We start from the raw sequence: 15,265 nt of genomic DNA on the forward strand, positions 1-15,265 counted from the left end.
ATGTGAGGAAAAGGGCAATTTACCTCTGTGCTCATCCCCCTAAACACACACAACCCTACTAAAATGAGAAAAACATCAGACAAGTCCTAAATGAGGGACATCCTATAAAACACCTGACCAGTACTCCTCCGACTGTCAAGGTCATCAAAAAGAAGCAAAGCCTGAGACACTGTCACAGCCTAGAGTAGTAGGTAGACATGAATAGAAAAGGGACATTAAATAACTATTAAGGAAATTTGAATCAAGTATGGACTTAGTTGATAACGACGTATCAGTATTGGCTTCTTAACTGCAATAAATGTACCACACTAGTGTCAGCTGTTAATAACGGGGGAAACTGGGTACAAGCTGTATGGGAACTCTCTGAACTACTGTTGCAATTTTTTTCTATAAATCTAAAATTTCTAAAATTACAAGTTTACTTTTTCAAGTTAAAGAGTTAAAGATCAAGTTCAACAAAAAGATCAACAGAAACATCAAACAATTGAGGCCGCTTTTATCTATACGTTTGAGCTTTAGACGGTAATAATTAAACCCCTGTAATAAAAGATGAGGACTAAAGAAAAGTTTCTCCCAAGACAGCTGCTAAATAAGTCATGCAGCATAGACTGTTATCTCATTACCAAAAACGGTGGTCTTATTGGTGGATTTTCTGTGAATTTACCCAAAGTAGAGGCTGTCAGATTCAACCACCAAGAGCCAACTCTGAACATAGAAAGTGGGACACCAGCGCTTACTTAACTCCTTTGGGAACCACTCCTCTCTCTGGCGCCACCTAGTGCACATTAGAGTCACCTGCACAAGTGGTTATTACTCTTGGAAATTTTCTGTATGTTTGAAATGTTCCGTAATAATATTAGGTCGTGTTTTGCTAAATTTTTTTCCACTAAACTTTCAATTTTGAAATAATTTCAGACAAGTTGCAAAAACCGTGCACCCTTCACCCAGCTTCCCAAAACGTTAACATTTTACGTAGCCATAGGACAATGATCAAAACCAAGAAACTAACTTTGAAGCAATGCTATTAACTAATATACAGACTATCTTCAAATGTCACCAGCTGTCCCACTAATGTCCTTTCTCTGGTCCAGGACCACACACTGCGTTTTTACCATGTCTCCAATCTGGGGCAATTCCTCAGACTTTGTCTTTCAAATCCTTAACATTTTTGAACGGTCAAAGTAAAACAGGTAAACTATGGAGTTTATGGCAATCTCCCCAAAACAGTTTTATTGAAGGTAGCCCTTCAGATAACTGCCAGCGAATCAGGGAAGAGCCGTGATATGGGTTCTTAGCCGAGATGACTCTGTCATCTCTAGCAAGACCCTAGAAGCAATAGGAGGATAGGGAAGTGGCCGACAGGGGCAGGACTGTACCACACCAGGATTACAGAAAAACCAAGCTTTTATTTATTTTTTGGTTTTTTTTTTAATGTTTATTTATTTTTGAGAGAGACAGGGCACGAGTCGGGGAGCGGCAGAGAGAGAGAGAGGGAGAGACACACAATCCGAAGCAGCCTCCAGGTTCTGAGCTGTCAGCACAGAGCCCGATGAGGGGGCTCAAACTCGTGGACCGCGAGATCATGACCTGAGCCAAAGTTGATGCTTAACCAACTGAGCCACCCAGGTGCCCCAGACAAACCAGGTTTTTAAATCTAAGGTCCCCTGAGCATCTACCATAGTACCAAGTTCCTAGAAACCAGGAAACCTCACCTCATTTGCAGGAACTTCTGAGGTAAGGGGCCCCAATGTTGATAAGTCCACTCAGCTGAGCTTGGTGAAGGAGTTCAACACCAAGCTGTGAGAGAGACCCAGGCTGTCAGTACAATGCACCCTCGAGCTGGCAGGGGTCCCAGTCTGCAGCCTTCCCAGAGTTTAGCATCAAAGACTCTCTGGGCCAGGAGAGGGGTTCCTCTCTTGCATGCTTCCACATGCTACTGTAAAGTAGCATCCTGCCCTCCCCTGGGGCACCCAAGCTCTGACGAACCTAACTCCAGGACTCACCGCCATAGAGATATGTGGTGTCACAGCACCATCTAGTGCTGATGTAAGAAAGTGCACTAATGCTGCCCCTGCCTCTCTAGTCACCGTTACTGGGGGGCCATAACACAAGGTATTTAGCAGAGGTTGACAACCTTGAAGAAGCAACATGACAAGATTTCATGAGTTTACTAATTTCACACTATGACAAGCCAGTGAGGTTTGTTAGGAAGAGAGACTTTGGATCAGATGGACCAGGAGAGAATCCCTTCTCTGTTCTCATTCAATGTGACTTGTTTCAGTCTCTGAACATCCCTGAACTTCCTTTCCCTCATATTTAAAATGAGGCTAATAATAGTTACATTTAAGATTGTTATAACATACCTGGGTGAGCACTGGGTTCACATTAGGCCCCAATAGACACGTATTCCCTCTCACACTCCTCTAGCTCCTTGTGCATAATTTCCATGGCAACCAAGGTTGTCATTGAAATGGAAGAGGCAGTTCACGAGAGGTATGATAACATTTATCCAACAAGTCAGACACACTGTGAAATCCAGCAGCCACACTGCGGAGTGCTTAGAGCAGAGACTCTGGCACCCTCTCTTTCACAGCAGCTCTGCCAACTGCTGGGCTTTCCAGCTGTAAAACAGAAATGGTAATAAACACAACTGCGTCCTAGGCTTGTTGTGAGAATTAAATAGATGAATACCTGCAAGGCACTTAGGAGAGTAAACATTCGATGAGCGTGGTCAATTATTGATCACAGTTCTTAATGTTGTTGACTCAAAAATGCAGCGGTGGGGGTGGGGAGACTCAGGGCCAGCATTTATTTGATTTATGAAAAGAAAATGTTACATGTTAGGTTTCTTGTCCTTTTGAATGCTGCTACTCCATCCAGACTTGTGTTTTTCCCTAAACACACACACACACACACACACACACGCACGCACACACTCTGTCTTCAAATAGTCTGAGTCTAGAGCTTCTTGACTGTTGGCTTCCTGGGCCATGACCAAAGTGTGGGGGCGGAGGGGGGGGGGGCCTGGGCAGCCAACCTGGGCTTCATAAAGAGCCCAAATCCTTCAGCAAGCTGTGTATTCCTGGTAAAGGGGATCTTTTATCATTATGAAATATCCCTCTTATTCCAGCTATGCTTCTTACCTGAAAGTCCACTTTGGATACTAGATACACCAGCTTCCTGTTGGTTCATAATTGCACGGAAAGACTCTTTCCGCCCTTTTACTTTTCAACCTTCCCATATCCTTACACTGAAAGTATGTTGTTTTTAAGTCTCACAGAATTGGGCTTCATTTTTTATCCAGGCTGGCAATATTGTCTTTAATTGTGATATTTAGTCCATTTATGCTTGACGCAGATAGTGATGCATTCAGGTTTAAATCTATCTCCTTACTGTTTTCTCTATTGGTTCCCATGCTATGCTCCTTTTTTCTCCTTTCTTGCCTTCTTTTGAATTTTTGAATTTCATATTCCCCTTCTATTCTCATGTTTAACATTTTTATTATTCTTTTAGCAAATACTGTACAAATGAAATGTGCACCCTGCTTTATTTCTAATATAAATTAGTGCCTTCACCATTTCCATTTCTAAGACAATTTAAGGACCTCAAAATATTCAATTCCATTTACCTCCCGTCAGACTATAGGCTATTTACTCTGTCATGTATTTTAGTTCATTATACATGTACGACCCTATAAAGCATCAAATTACTGTTTTATGGCATTACCTTTTTAGATTTATACATATATGTACCTTTCCATTGCTTTTCAATTCCTTTCTGCACCTCCAAGTGATCTGTGATCATTTCCCTTATGTTCAAACACCCATTGGTAATTTTGGTACTTTCAAACGGTGACAAAGTCTGTTTTCACTTGCCTGAAAATGTCTCCTGAGGGATATTTTTGGCGCATATAGGCTCCCGGGTTGGCTATTGTGTTTTTTTTTTTTTTTTTAAGTTCTTTGAAAATACCATCTATTAGGCTTACTTACTATTGCTTCTTTGAAAGTTTTCCTCTGGCTACTTTTAAAACTGGTCTGTTTTTCAGCTGTTTTACTAGGAAGTAATTGGTGTGATTTTCTTTACATTTATCTTGCTTGGAGGTCAACAGCATTTCTTACATCTGTGGCTGAATATCTTTCATCAATTTTGGAAAATTCTTAGCCACTGTCCCTTCAAATATTGTGTCTGCTCTATTCTTCCCTTGTTCTCTCTCCATCAGTCACGATATTTGCTTACCTTTCAGTTCACCAATTCTCTCTTAAACTGTGACCATCAAAGCCATCTCCTGGTTTTTAAATTTCAGCTATATTATGTTTCAATTCTAGAATTTCCTTTTTATTTTTACTTTTTTTAATGTTTATTTATTTTTGAGACACAGAGAGAGACAGAAACAGAGCGTGAGTCGAGGAGGGGCAGAGAGAAGAAGACAGAACTCGAAGCAGGCTCCAAGCTCTGGGCTGTCAGCACAAGAACCCACGTGGGGCTCGAACTCATGAACTGCGAGATCATGACCTGAGCCGAAGTCAGATGCTTAACCGACTGAGTTACCCAGGTGCCCCTAGAATTTCCTTTTTATATGATTTCCAGGTCTCTGCTGAAATATCTCCATCTTGTCATTTAAACCCTTGAACATTTTTTAATTTATTTTTAAATGTTTTTAGTTGAGTTTAGTTGGCACACGATGTCATATCAGTTTCAGGTGTACAAAATAGTGACTCAACCGCTCTATACGTTACGCTCTGCTCACCTCACCTCAAGTGGAGCTACCATCTGGCACCATACACCACTATTGCAATATCAGTGACTATATTCCCTATGCTATACCTTTCATCCTCATGATGTATTCATTCCATAAGTGGAAGCCTGTAACTCCCACTCCCCTTCATCCATTTTGCCCATGCCTGCCCCCTCCACTCTGGCAACCATCAGTTTATCCTCTGTATTTATAGGTCTGATTCTGCTCTTTGTTTGTTTATTCATGTTTTTTTTTAGATTCCACATATGAGGGAAATCATATGACTTATTTCACTTAGCATAATACCCTCCAGGTCCATCCATGTTGTCACAAATGGCAAGATCTCATCCTTTTTATGGCTGTGTAATATTCCTGTAGGGTGTGTGTGTGTGTGTGTGTGTGTGTGTGTTCCGTATTCTTTTGTCTATCAAAGGACACTTAGGTTGCTTCCATATCTTGGCTATTATAAATAATGCTGTGTATAGGGGTGCATATATATTTTCAAATTAGTGTTTCCATTTTCTTTGGATAAATACTCAATAGTGAAATTATTGGATCATTTGGTATTTCTTCTTTAATTTTTTAAGGAAGGCTCCACAGTCTTCACAGTAGCTGCACCAATTTGTATTCCCCACCAATAGTGTAACCAGAGTTCCTTTTTCTCCACATCCTCACCAACAGTTGGTGTTTCTTGTGTTTTTCTATTTTAGCCATCCTGACAGGTGTGAGGTGATATTTCAGTGTCGTTTTGATTTGCATTTCCCTGATGATGAATGATGTTGAACATCTTTTCATGTGTCTGTTTGCCATCTGGATGTCTTCTTTGGAAATATGTCTATTCGAGTCCTCTACCCATTTTTTAACTGGATTGTTTTTTTCATGTTGAATTATATAAGTTCTTTATATATTTAAGATATTAACCCCTTATCAGATATATCATTTGCAAATATCTTCTCCACTTTAATAGATTTTCTTTTGTTTTATTGATGGTTTCCTTCCTAGGTTAAGGAAGTTTTCAGCTGTTATTCCTTCAAATAAGTTTTCTGCCCTTTTTTCTTTCTTCTACTCCTGGGACCTCCATAATGTGAACGCTTGTTCACTTGATGTTGTCTAAGAGATCTCTTAACCTATCCCCATGTTTTTATTCTTTTTTTTCTTTTTGATGTTTAGCCTGAGTGATTTTCATTACTGTGTCTTCCAGATTGCTGATATGTTCTTCCACATCTGCTAATCTGCTATTGATTTCCTCCAGTGTATTTATTTCAGTTTTGTATTCTTCAACTTTGGTTCTTTTTTACATTTTGTATCTCTCTAGGGAAAGTCTCACTGAGTTCTTCCACTCTTCTCTCCAGCCCAGTAAGCATCTTTACAATCATTACTTTAAATTCTTTATCAGGCATATTGCTTATCTCTGTTTATTTTAGTTCTTTTTTCTGAGGTTTTGTCTTGTTCTTTCTTTTGGAGCATATTCTTACATCTCCCCATTTTGCTTGACTTTCTGTGCTTGTTTCTGTGGATAAGGCAGAACAGCTACTTCTCCTAAACTTGAAGGAACGGTGTTGGGTGTGGTCATCCCCTATGTAGACTGTGTGTGCTTGGTGACTTTTGTTGGCTGGCTGGAGCCATGGCTGGCACGGGCTGGGGCCCCAGGGCTTTCCACATAGCAGGTGCCCTGGAAGAGCAGCTAAGGCTAAAGTGGGTACAGCCAGGGTGTCCTGAAACTGTACACACAGAGGGCACCTTGGCAGGATAACTGAAGCTGAAGTGGGTGTTATCTGGGGTGCCCTGGCAGGATGGCTGGAACAGAGCCAGGGTATTCGGGAGGTCCCAGGGCTTTCTACACAGTGGGAACCCTGCCTGGAAAAACAGCTAAAGCTGAAGTGGGTGCAGGCAGGGGAGGGGGTCCTGGAGTTCTAAGTGCTGAGGGCACCCTGGTGGGAGCTAAAGCAGGTGAAGCTAAAGCAGGTGCAAGCCGGGTGCTCTGGGGCACTCTGTGCAGGGGGCACCCTGGTGGGGCAGCTGGAGCTGAGGCAGTGTGCAGACTGGGAGATCCCTGGGCCTTCTGCACAGAGGGTGCCTCAGGAAAATAGCTAAAACTAAAGTGGGTACAAGCCAGGGGGATCCAGGGCTCTATGCACAGTGGGCACTCTGGCAGAATAGCTGAAGCTGATATAAGGGTAAACTGGGGAATTCCAGGACTCTTCACACACAGGTGGCCTGGAGAGGTTGACTGGAGCCAAGGCAGGGCACAGGCCAGAGGGTCACGGGGCACTCCGCTCAGGGGAAGCCCTGACAGGACAGCTAAGGCTACAGTGGGCACAGGCCAACGTGCCTGTGTTTGCACAGGCTCTCTGTGCAAATTGTGCCCTGGCAAGACAGCCGAAGTGGTTACAAAGGGGGTGTTCCACTGCTCTCCACACTGACGGTGACCTGATGAGACAGCTAATGCCGAATTAGGTGCAAGCAGAATGTCCCAGGGCGTCCCAGGGTGCTCAGCTCAGGGGGTACCCTGGTCTGATGACTGGAGCCAAGGCCAGTGCAGGTGGGGGTGTTCTGGGGTGCTCTGCACAGGGGGCGCCCAGGAGAGGTGGCTGGAATTGACATGGGTGTGAGCCGGGAGGGAGGTTCTCGCCGCTAGGGGGCACCCTGGCAGGGCGGCTGGATCTGAAGGGTCCCGAACGCTCTACACAGGGGGTGCTCTAACAAGCCATCTGAAGTCGAAGTGGTGTGCGGTGGAGTATTCTGGGGTGGCCAGCACCTCTGTTATCTCGGCAAGGAGGCTGGGGCTGTAGTGGGCGCTACTCAGGGGCGCCCCGGTGCGCAGCGCCCTGGGGCCACCTTGGAGGAAGGCTGAGGCTGGTGTGGGCTGGGGCCCGGGGCTCACGGAGGCGGCAGGCCCATCAGGGCGCCCAGCCTGTGCGCACCGGGCTGCATTTTCAAGGTGGGGGAGGGAAGGCTGACCCGGAGGACAGCCCCTCCCATCCGAGCACTCCAGCAGCTCCCCCCACCGGTTGGCGGCATTCAACGACTGACTTTTTTATACTAGTCGCTTTTTTTTTTTTTCCAATATAATTTATCGTCAAGTTAGCTACAGTGTATACAGTGTGCTCTTGGCTTCGAGAGTGGATTCCCATGATTCATCGCTTACGTACCGCACCCAGGGCTCATCCCAACAAGTGCCCGTCACCCCATCAGCTAGTTGCTCTTTTAAAACCAGGCTTTTTTCCCCGTGAGGAAGGACAGAGGGCTCTGCTCCCAGTCGGTCAGTACTAGCCCTCCCACCGTGGTTCCAGGCGTGGGCCTGGGGTCTCCCGCGTTACCTTGTCTCCATCTCTCTTGCTGTTCTCTTTGGCCTTCTATCTTTTGTTGTGCAGGGGCTGTTCAGGTGGTCCTCGGTTCTTCCTCTGGAGGAATTGCTCACTAAATAGGTATCATTTGGCATGTTCCCCGGAGCGCTTGGCGAGTTCAGGGTCCTTGCACGTCGCCATCTTGGGAGGGAAGCTGTGATTCCTTGAGCAATTTTATTTGGAGAGAGGCGGGTGGACAGAGACAGAGAATCCCAAGCAGGCAGGGCGCTGTTAGCACAGAACTGGGCGCCTGGCTCAATCTCTCCAAAACAGAGATCATGGCCCGAGCCCAAAATCAAAAGTGGGATGCTTAACCCACTAAGCCACCCAGGCGCCTCAAATTTCTTGGGCATTTTAATCATAGCTATTGTAAGTTCAGATAATGCTAAATATCTGAATTTTCTGAGGGTCTGTTTCTATTTACTTTCTCACTTTAGTCAAATCCTATGTTCTTCTATTCCTAGTTATTTTTTATTAATTCCTACTTACTTTTTATTGTATTCCTAGTTTATATTGTATTCTACTTTAAAGTATCCTACTTTTTATTGTATTCCTAGTTATTTTTTATTAATGAACAGATTTCAAAAACAACTATTAAAAAATTTGGGAAACTGCATAATGTTATCCTCCTTGGGTGGGGATTTATTTTCGCTTCTGGCTGTTACTAGGTTTGGTGCAAATTGCCTCATTCATTTAGGGGCTGAAGTGATTTGAGACTAGGCTTCAGTCCCTGTGAGAACAGGCCCATTTCCATTTTGTGTACTTGAAGGGTAGGTAGCCCTTTTGGGTCCTGACAGAAAGCTGGGGTATTTAAAAAGCGTTTCCACTCAGATCATCCTGGACTCTAATTTTTGTTACCTATGGGTCTTCCAAAAATTCTGCACAGCTTCCCAGTCACTACCCTTGAATGAACAAGTGGTTTGAGGTGGGGAAAAATGGCACCCAATTTAGATCACGTGTTTGCTTTCTTGGTAGTTCTGATGTCTTAATAGATAACACATGTTCTGACTTTTCTAGTTTTCTCAGCAGAAGGGTGGTGCAAAACAAGCTAATCACCTATTGCTGGAAGCTGAACTCTCCACATGCCTTACTTGAATAATTAACTTTAAAGAGTTCATGTTCTAGGGGCACCTGGGTGGCTCAGTCAGTTGGGCGTCCGACTTCACCTCAGGTCATGATTTCGCAGTTGGGAGTTCGAGCCCCGCGTCAGGCTCTGTGCTGACACAGCCTGGAGCCTGCTTTGGATTCTGTGCCTCCTTCTCACTCTACCCCTCCCCGACCTGTGCTCTATCAAAAATAAATAAATGTAAAAAAAAAAAAATTCTTTTTTAAGAGTTCATGTTCTAAAGTAAAATAGACAAGTTCAAATCTTGATTCTGCCACTAACTAGCTCTACGTGACCTTACGTGAGCCATTCAACCTCTTTGACTCTTAGTGTCCTCATCTGGAAAACAGAAGTAACAGTAGCCCCTACCTTGAGTTGTTTTAAGGATTGGTTTTTTTAGATGCAAATAGAGCACTTAGCACAGAGTCAGGAATATATTCAGATATTAGTATTACCATTTTTACCATTAATTACCATAATTACCATAATACCATAATTACCATTAATACCAGATATTAGTAATACCCATTTTTAAAGCACTATAATAATTTTATTATTAATTAATTAAAACAAAACACCAGCCTCTCTCCTATGCACCCTCTTTGAGGAGTGGTAACTGGTAAAGACCCTACACAAATCTTAATTTTTCCAACTTTCCTATGGCTTTGGAACCATTGGAAAGAATGGCTTATTGCACCACATGAAATAGTTTACGCAGGCATTGGTATGTTCATTTTGGAAAGTAGATCAATTGGAGTAAGAAAGTCAGAATTTAGCAGCAGGAACAAGAAAGTAAGCTTTAGCAAGAAGACTCATGAAACTAGCCCCCCTAGACTATGGCCCCAAGGGTGAATCCAAGTAACTTCAAGACAGTAACCACTGAGGTTTGCTCCAGAAAAGGTAGACAGATCTTTCGCTGCCCTCCCCATATTAGGGCTGAGCCCTCATTGTGCTGGGAAAAGCTTACTACTTACTATGACTCCTGGATGATAGAGAAGTCCCAGATGCTTTGGAACAAGAACCCTAATTATTCTGGGCTCTCTTTGTAAGAAAACCCTTTATTTCAAAGATTTCATAGTATCTTAATAAAAGGATTACATTGCTTCACAACACTTTAAGAAGCATCATTATTTGTCTTTCAACTGTCTTAAATGTTTTGAAATGCTACCGTATTGTGCACTTAAATCTGTGGAGACAGTGGATCTCATGTTAAATGTTCCTACGGCATAAAAAAATTTCAAAACTTTTTTTCAACTTTTTAAATTGTTGAAGTGTTAAAACATCCAAAATTAAATTTATGTAAGATACAGAATACAGTAAGCATGCTTTGTACTCACCATGCAGCCAGTTTATTTCACTTTCTCAGGTGGCAGTTAGGGCACATGTTACCACATGGCGAGGTGAGTCCAGCCAGTTCGGGGCTCCCAGGGAGACTCCATAGTTGGGAACACCACATTCCAGAGCCTCATGTGGTTTTGCAGACCCAGCAACGCAATTCCAGATACAACAGGCCTCCTGGCCTGATTTATATCAGACTTACAGAGAGTGGATATATAAACTGGCACACCTTAGTCTTTTCACAGTGAAGCAAAAACTGCCACTGGGACTGTACAAAGGAGGATCCAAACACCGTCTTTTCTCCCCCAATTTGAAAAGCCAAATTTCAATAGTGATGATGGAACCAGAGAAACCAGTTAGAATAATCACAGGTGCTGACATTTAACAATGCCACCAAACTATGGAGAAAATGTCTCCAACTCTCCAGCCCTCAGGATCACCTTTTCCTTTTACCCACCTAACATAATCTGACTCTCTCACCCATACTGTTTGGCTGTGGAAAGTCTAGTCTTTTTTGTGATGTGTAAGTAAAAGGAGTCGTAGGAAGTGTTTATATCCCAGAAATCCATCCTGGCGTTGCTAGTCAGCATATGGCCTAGAGACCAGTGTCTGGGCTTCTGTGCTGGTCTTTTGCCATCCAGAAACCATCTCCAAGCTACCACTGCCCCCTAGGCTCCATCTGGCCACAGCAGGGACACAGTTCTTCCCTTAATCATCCAAAATACAGCTGTCACTGGGCTGTAGTTTTTGATGAAGACTTACTAAAAGTGAGACTAACATGAGGGAATTAGTAACGTAGGAAAAAGAATTAAAAGCCAGCAACACATTCCAGTGTTCTTAGAACTCTCAGCACTCCCCTTCACAGGAGGAGTCTATGACCAGCATTTTTCTCCTTAGGGCCCAATCTGTGGCTGGGATACAGAGACCTGCTCATGGGTGTCCCCCGCAAAGCGGTTCCTCTCTATGAATTCTACGGCTTCCATTCTCCCATCGCAGGCTCCCAACAGAAGAAAAAAGACTAATCTGTCTCATAATTATCTCTGCATTCTTACCCTACCCACCCACTCTGTTTTAGGATCTGACCCATTGAAGCATTTCTTCCAGCTTCGACAGTTTATTTATTTAGCTCCCAGGTTAAAATCCAGACCCTCCTTCTGGATGCACTGACTCCATCAGCCTTGAAACAAGCCATCCCTAGTGTGATCTAAACAGTATACAAACAAATGTACCATAGCTCACTCTGTTGAACATCTGTCAGTTCTAATTCTTTCCTGTTAAAAGAACACAATATCTTACAAGCTAAATCTCACACATGCACCATACCCTTTCAACTTTTGCTGATTCAAAGGGTATGCACATTCTCAATCACTCATTCAGTATTGAACTAACTACTGGGCACTCTTCTAGGACTAGGGATGTAATAATAAGCATAAATACATCCCCAACTTCATAGCCCTCATATCTTGTAGGAGAGACGAATAAGGAAATAAATGTAAACTGCAACGGTGTTAACTGCAAAGAACAGTGCTACTGGGGAAAAGCTTCTCAAAGCAACTGGCCATTAGCTGAGCTCTCATGAATGATTAGTAAATGTTAATGAGGCAAAAAAAAAAAAAGAGAGAGAGAGAGAGAGAGAATAAGAGACTGTGTTGCAAGCCAAAAGAACACCAATTTTAGAAGTCCCTGGACTGGATGGAGAGAGTGCTACAACTGGAAGACCAGCCCAGCTCAAACAGAGGCATAAATTGAGGAACACAGATTAAGAGGGTGCAAGGACCCAACCTTTCAGAACTTTGTAAACAGGTTAAGGAGTCTGATCTTTATTCCAGGAACAATAAGATGACACTGAATGATTCTGTACACATTTTGAAATTTTGATACAAGTTGGAAAGGCTATATGCGATTTTATATTCCCCTGTAGTTTCATGGAGTATTCTCTTAAAATTTGATAGTTTTAGCTTGGGACTCTTTGCATTTGTTTTCACATTTATTGCCCATGTCTGTATCTGTTACAGATATAATGTTAGTGTCCCCTTTCCTGCAAAATTCATGTTGAAATCCCAACCCTCAATGTGATGGTGTTAGTAGGTGGAGTCTTTGGGAGGTAATTGGGGCATGAGGACAGAGCTCTCATGAATAGAATCAGTGCCCTTGCAAGAAGAGATGGGAGAGAGTTTGCTACTCTGCTCTCTGCCGCATGAGAACGCAGCAAGACGGCTACCTACAAGCCGGGAAAAGGGCCTTCACCAGAAACCGTATCTACCAGCACCTTGACATTGGACTTCCCAGCCTCAAAAACTGTGAGAAATAAATGTGTAAGCCAACCGGTCTATGGTAACTTGTTACAGCAGCCCCAGCTGACTAAAGAGTATCCTTGCCCATTACCTACTGGGATATTGTCTTTGTTTCTTTTTAACTAAATTTAAGACTTACTTATCGTTTTTATGTTTTTTCCCTATTTGCCTTTTAATTATGTTTGTCAAAATATTATATATATACATTGCAACCTTTTCTTTTAGAGATTCTACCATAAAGGCATTTTGTCCCCCAGTATTATATATGTATTCATCTATATTTTCTATTAGTATTTGCATGTTCAATTGCTCATATTGAATCATGACGTGTTGACTGACATCTATAAATAGAAACCTAATTTTACTTTTCTTTTTAATTTTTTTAATATACATCCAAATTAGTTAGCATATACTGCAACAATGATTTCAGGAGTAGATTCCTTAGTGCCCCTTACCCATTTAGCCCATCCCCCCTCCCACAACCCCTCCAGCAACCCTCTGTTTGTTCTTCATATTTATGAGTCTGTTTCCCCCCCCCCTGTTTTTATATTACTTTTATTTCCCTTCCCTTATGTTCATCTGTTTTGTCTCTTAAAGTTCTCATATGAGTGAAGTCATAAGATTTTTGTCTTTCTCTAATTTCACTTAGCATAATACCCTCCAGTTCCATCCACGTCATTGCAAATGGCAAGATTTCGTTCTTTTTGATTGCCGAGTAATACTCCATCGTGTATATATACCACACCTTCTTTATCCATTCATCCATAGATGGACATTTGTGTTCTTTCCATACTTTGGCTATTGTTGATAGTGCTGCTATAAACATTGGGGTGCGTATGTCCCTTCGAAACAGCACACCTGTATCCCTTGGATAAATACCTACTAGTGCAATTGCTGGTAGTTCTATTTTTAATTTTTTAAGGAACCTCCATACTGTTTTCCAGAATGGCTGCGCCAGCTTGCATTCCCACCAACAATGCAAAAGAGATCCTCTTTCTCCACATCCTTGCCAACATCTGTTATTGCTTGAATTGTTAATGTTAGCCATTCTGACAGGTGGGAGGTGGTATCTCCTTGTGGTTTTGATTTGTATTTCCCTGATGATGATTGATGTTGAGCATTTTTTCATGTGTCGGTTGGCCATCTGGATGTCTTTGGAGAAGGGTCTATTCATGTCTTTTGCCCATTTCTTCACTGGATTTGTTTTTTGGGTGTTGAGTTTGGTAAGTTCTTTATAGATTTTGGATACTAACCCTTTATCTGATATGTCATTTGCAAATATCTTCTCCCATTCTGTCGGTTGCCTTTTAGTTTTGCTGATTGTTTCCTTTGCTGTGCAGAAGCTTTTTATTTTGATGAGGTCCCAATAGTTCATTTTTGCTTTTGTTTCCCTTGCCTCCAGAGATGTGTTGAGTAAGAAGCTGCTGCAGCCAAGATCAGAGAGGTTTTTGCCTGCTTCCTCCTCGAGGATTTTGATGGCTTCCTGTCTTACATTACGTCTTTCATCCATTTTGAGTTTATTTTTGTGTATGGTGTAAGAAAGTGGTCCAGGTTCATTCTTCTGCATGTCGCTGTCCAGTTTTCCCAGCACCACTTGCTGAAGAGACTGTCTTGGATATTCTTGCCTGCTTTGTCAAAGATTAGTTGGCCATATGTTTGTAGGTCCATTTCTGGGTTCTCTATTCTGTTCCATTGATCTGAGTGTGTCTGTTCTTGAGCCAGTACCATACTATCTTGATGATTACAGTTTTGTAGTATAGCTTGAAGTCTCGGATTGTGATGCCTCCTCCTTTGGTTTTCTTTTTCAAGATTGCTTTGACTATTCGGGGTCTTTTCTGGTTCCATACAAATTTTAGGATTATTTGTTCTAGCTCTGTGAAGAATGCTGGTATTATTTTGATAGGGATTGCATTGAATATGTAGATTGCTTTGGATAGTATCGACATTTTAACAATATTTGTTCTTCCTATCCAGGAGCATGGAATCTTTTTCCATTTTTTTGGTGTCTTCTTCAATTTCTTTCATAAGCTTTCTATAGTTTTCAGTGTATAGATTTTTCACCTCTTTGGTTAGATTTATTTCTAGGTATTTTACGGTTTTTGGTGCAATTGTAAATGGAATCGATTCCTTGATTTCTCTTTCTGTTGCTTCATTGTTGGTGAATAGGAATGCAACTGATTTCTGTGCATTGATTTTATATCCTACAACTTTGCTGAATTCATGAACCAGTTCTAGCAGTTTTTTGGTGGAATCTTTTGGGTTTTCCATAGAGAGTATCATGTCACCTGTGAAGAGTGAAAGTTTGACCTCCTCCTGGCCAATTTGGATGCCTTTTATTTCTTTGTGTTGTCTGATTGCAGAGGCTAAGATTTCCAATACTGTGTTGAATAACAGTGGCGAGAGTAGACATCACTGTCTTGTTCCTGACCTTAGGGGGAAAGCTCTC

The sequence above is a fragment of the Lynx canadensis genome, chromosome A2 (genome assembly GCF_007474595.2).
Source record: "Lynx canadensis isolate LIC74 chromosome A2, mLynCan4.pri.v2, whole genome shotgun sequence".
In the NCBI taxonomy this organism is placed as follows: Eukaryota; Metazoa; Chordata; class Mammalia; order Carnivora; family Felidae; genus Lynx; species Lynx canadensis.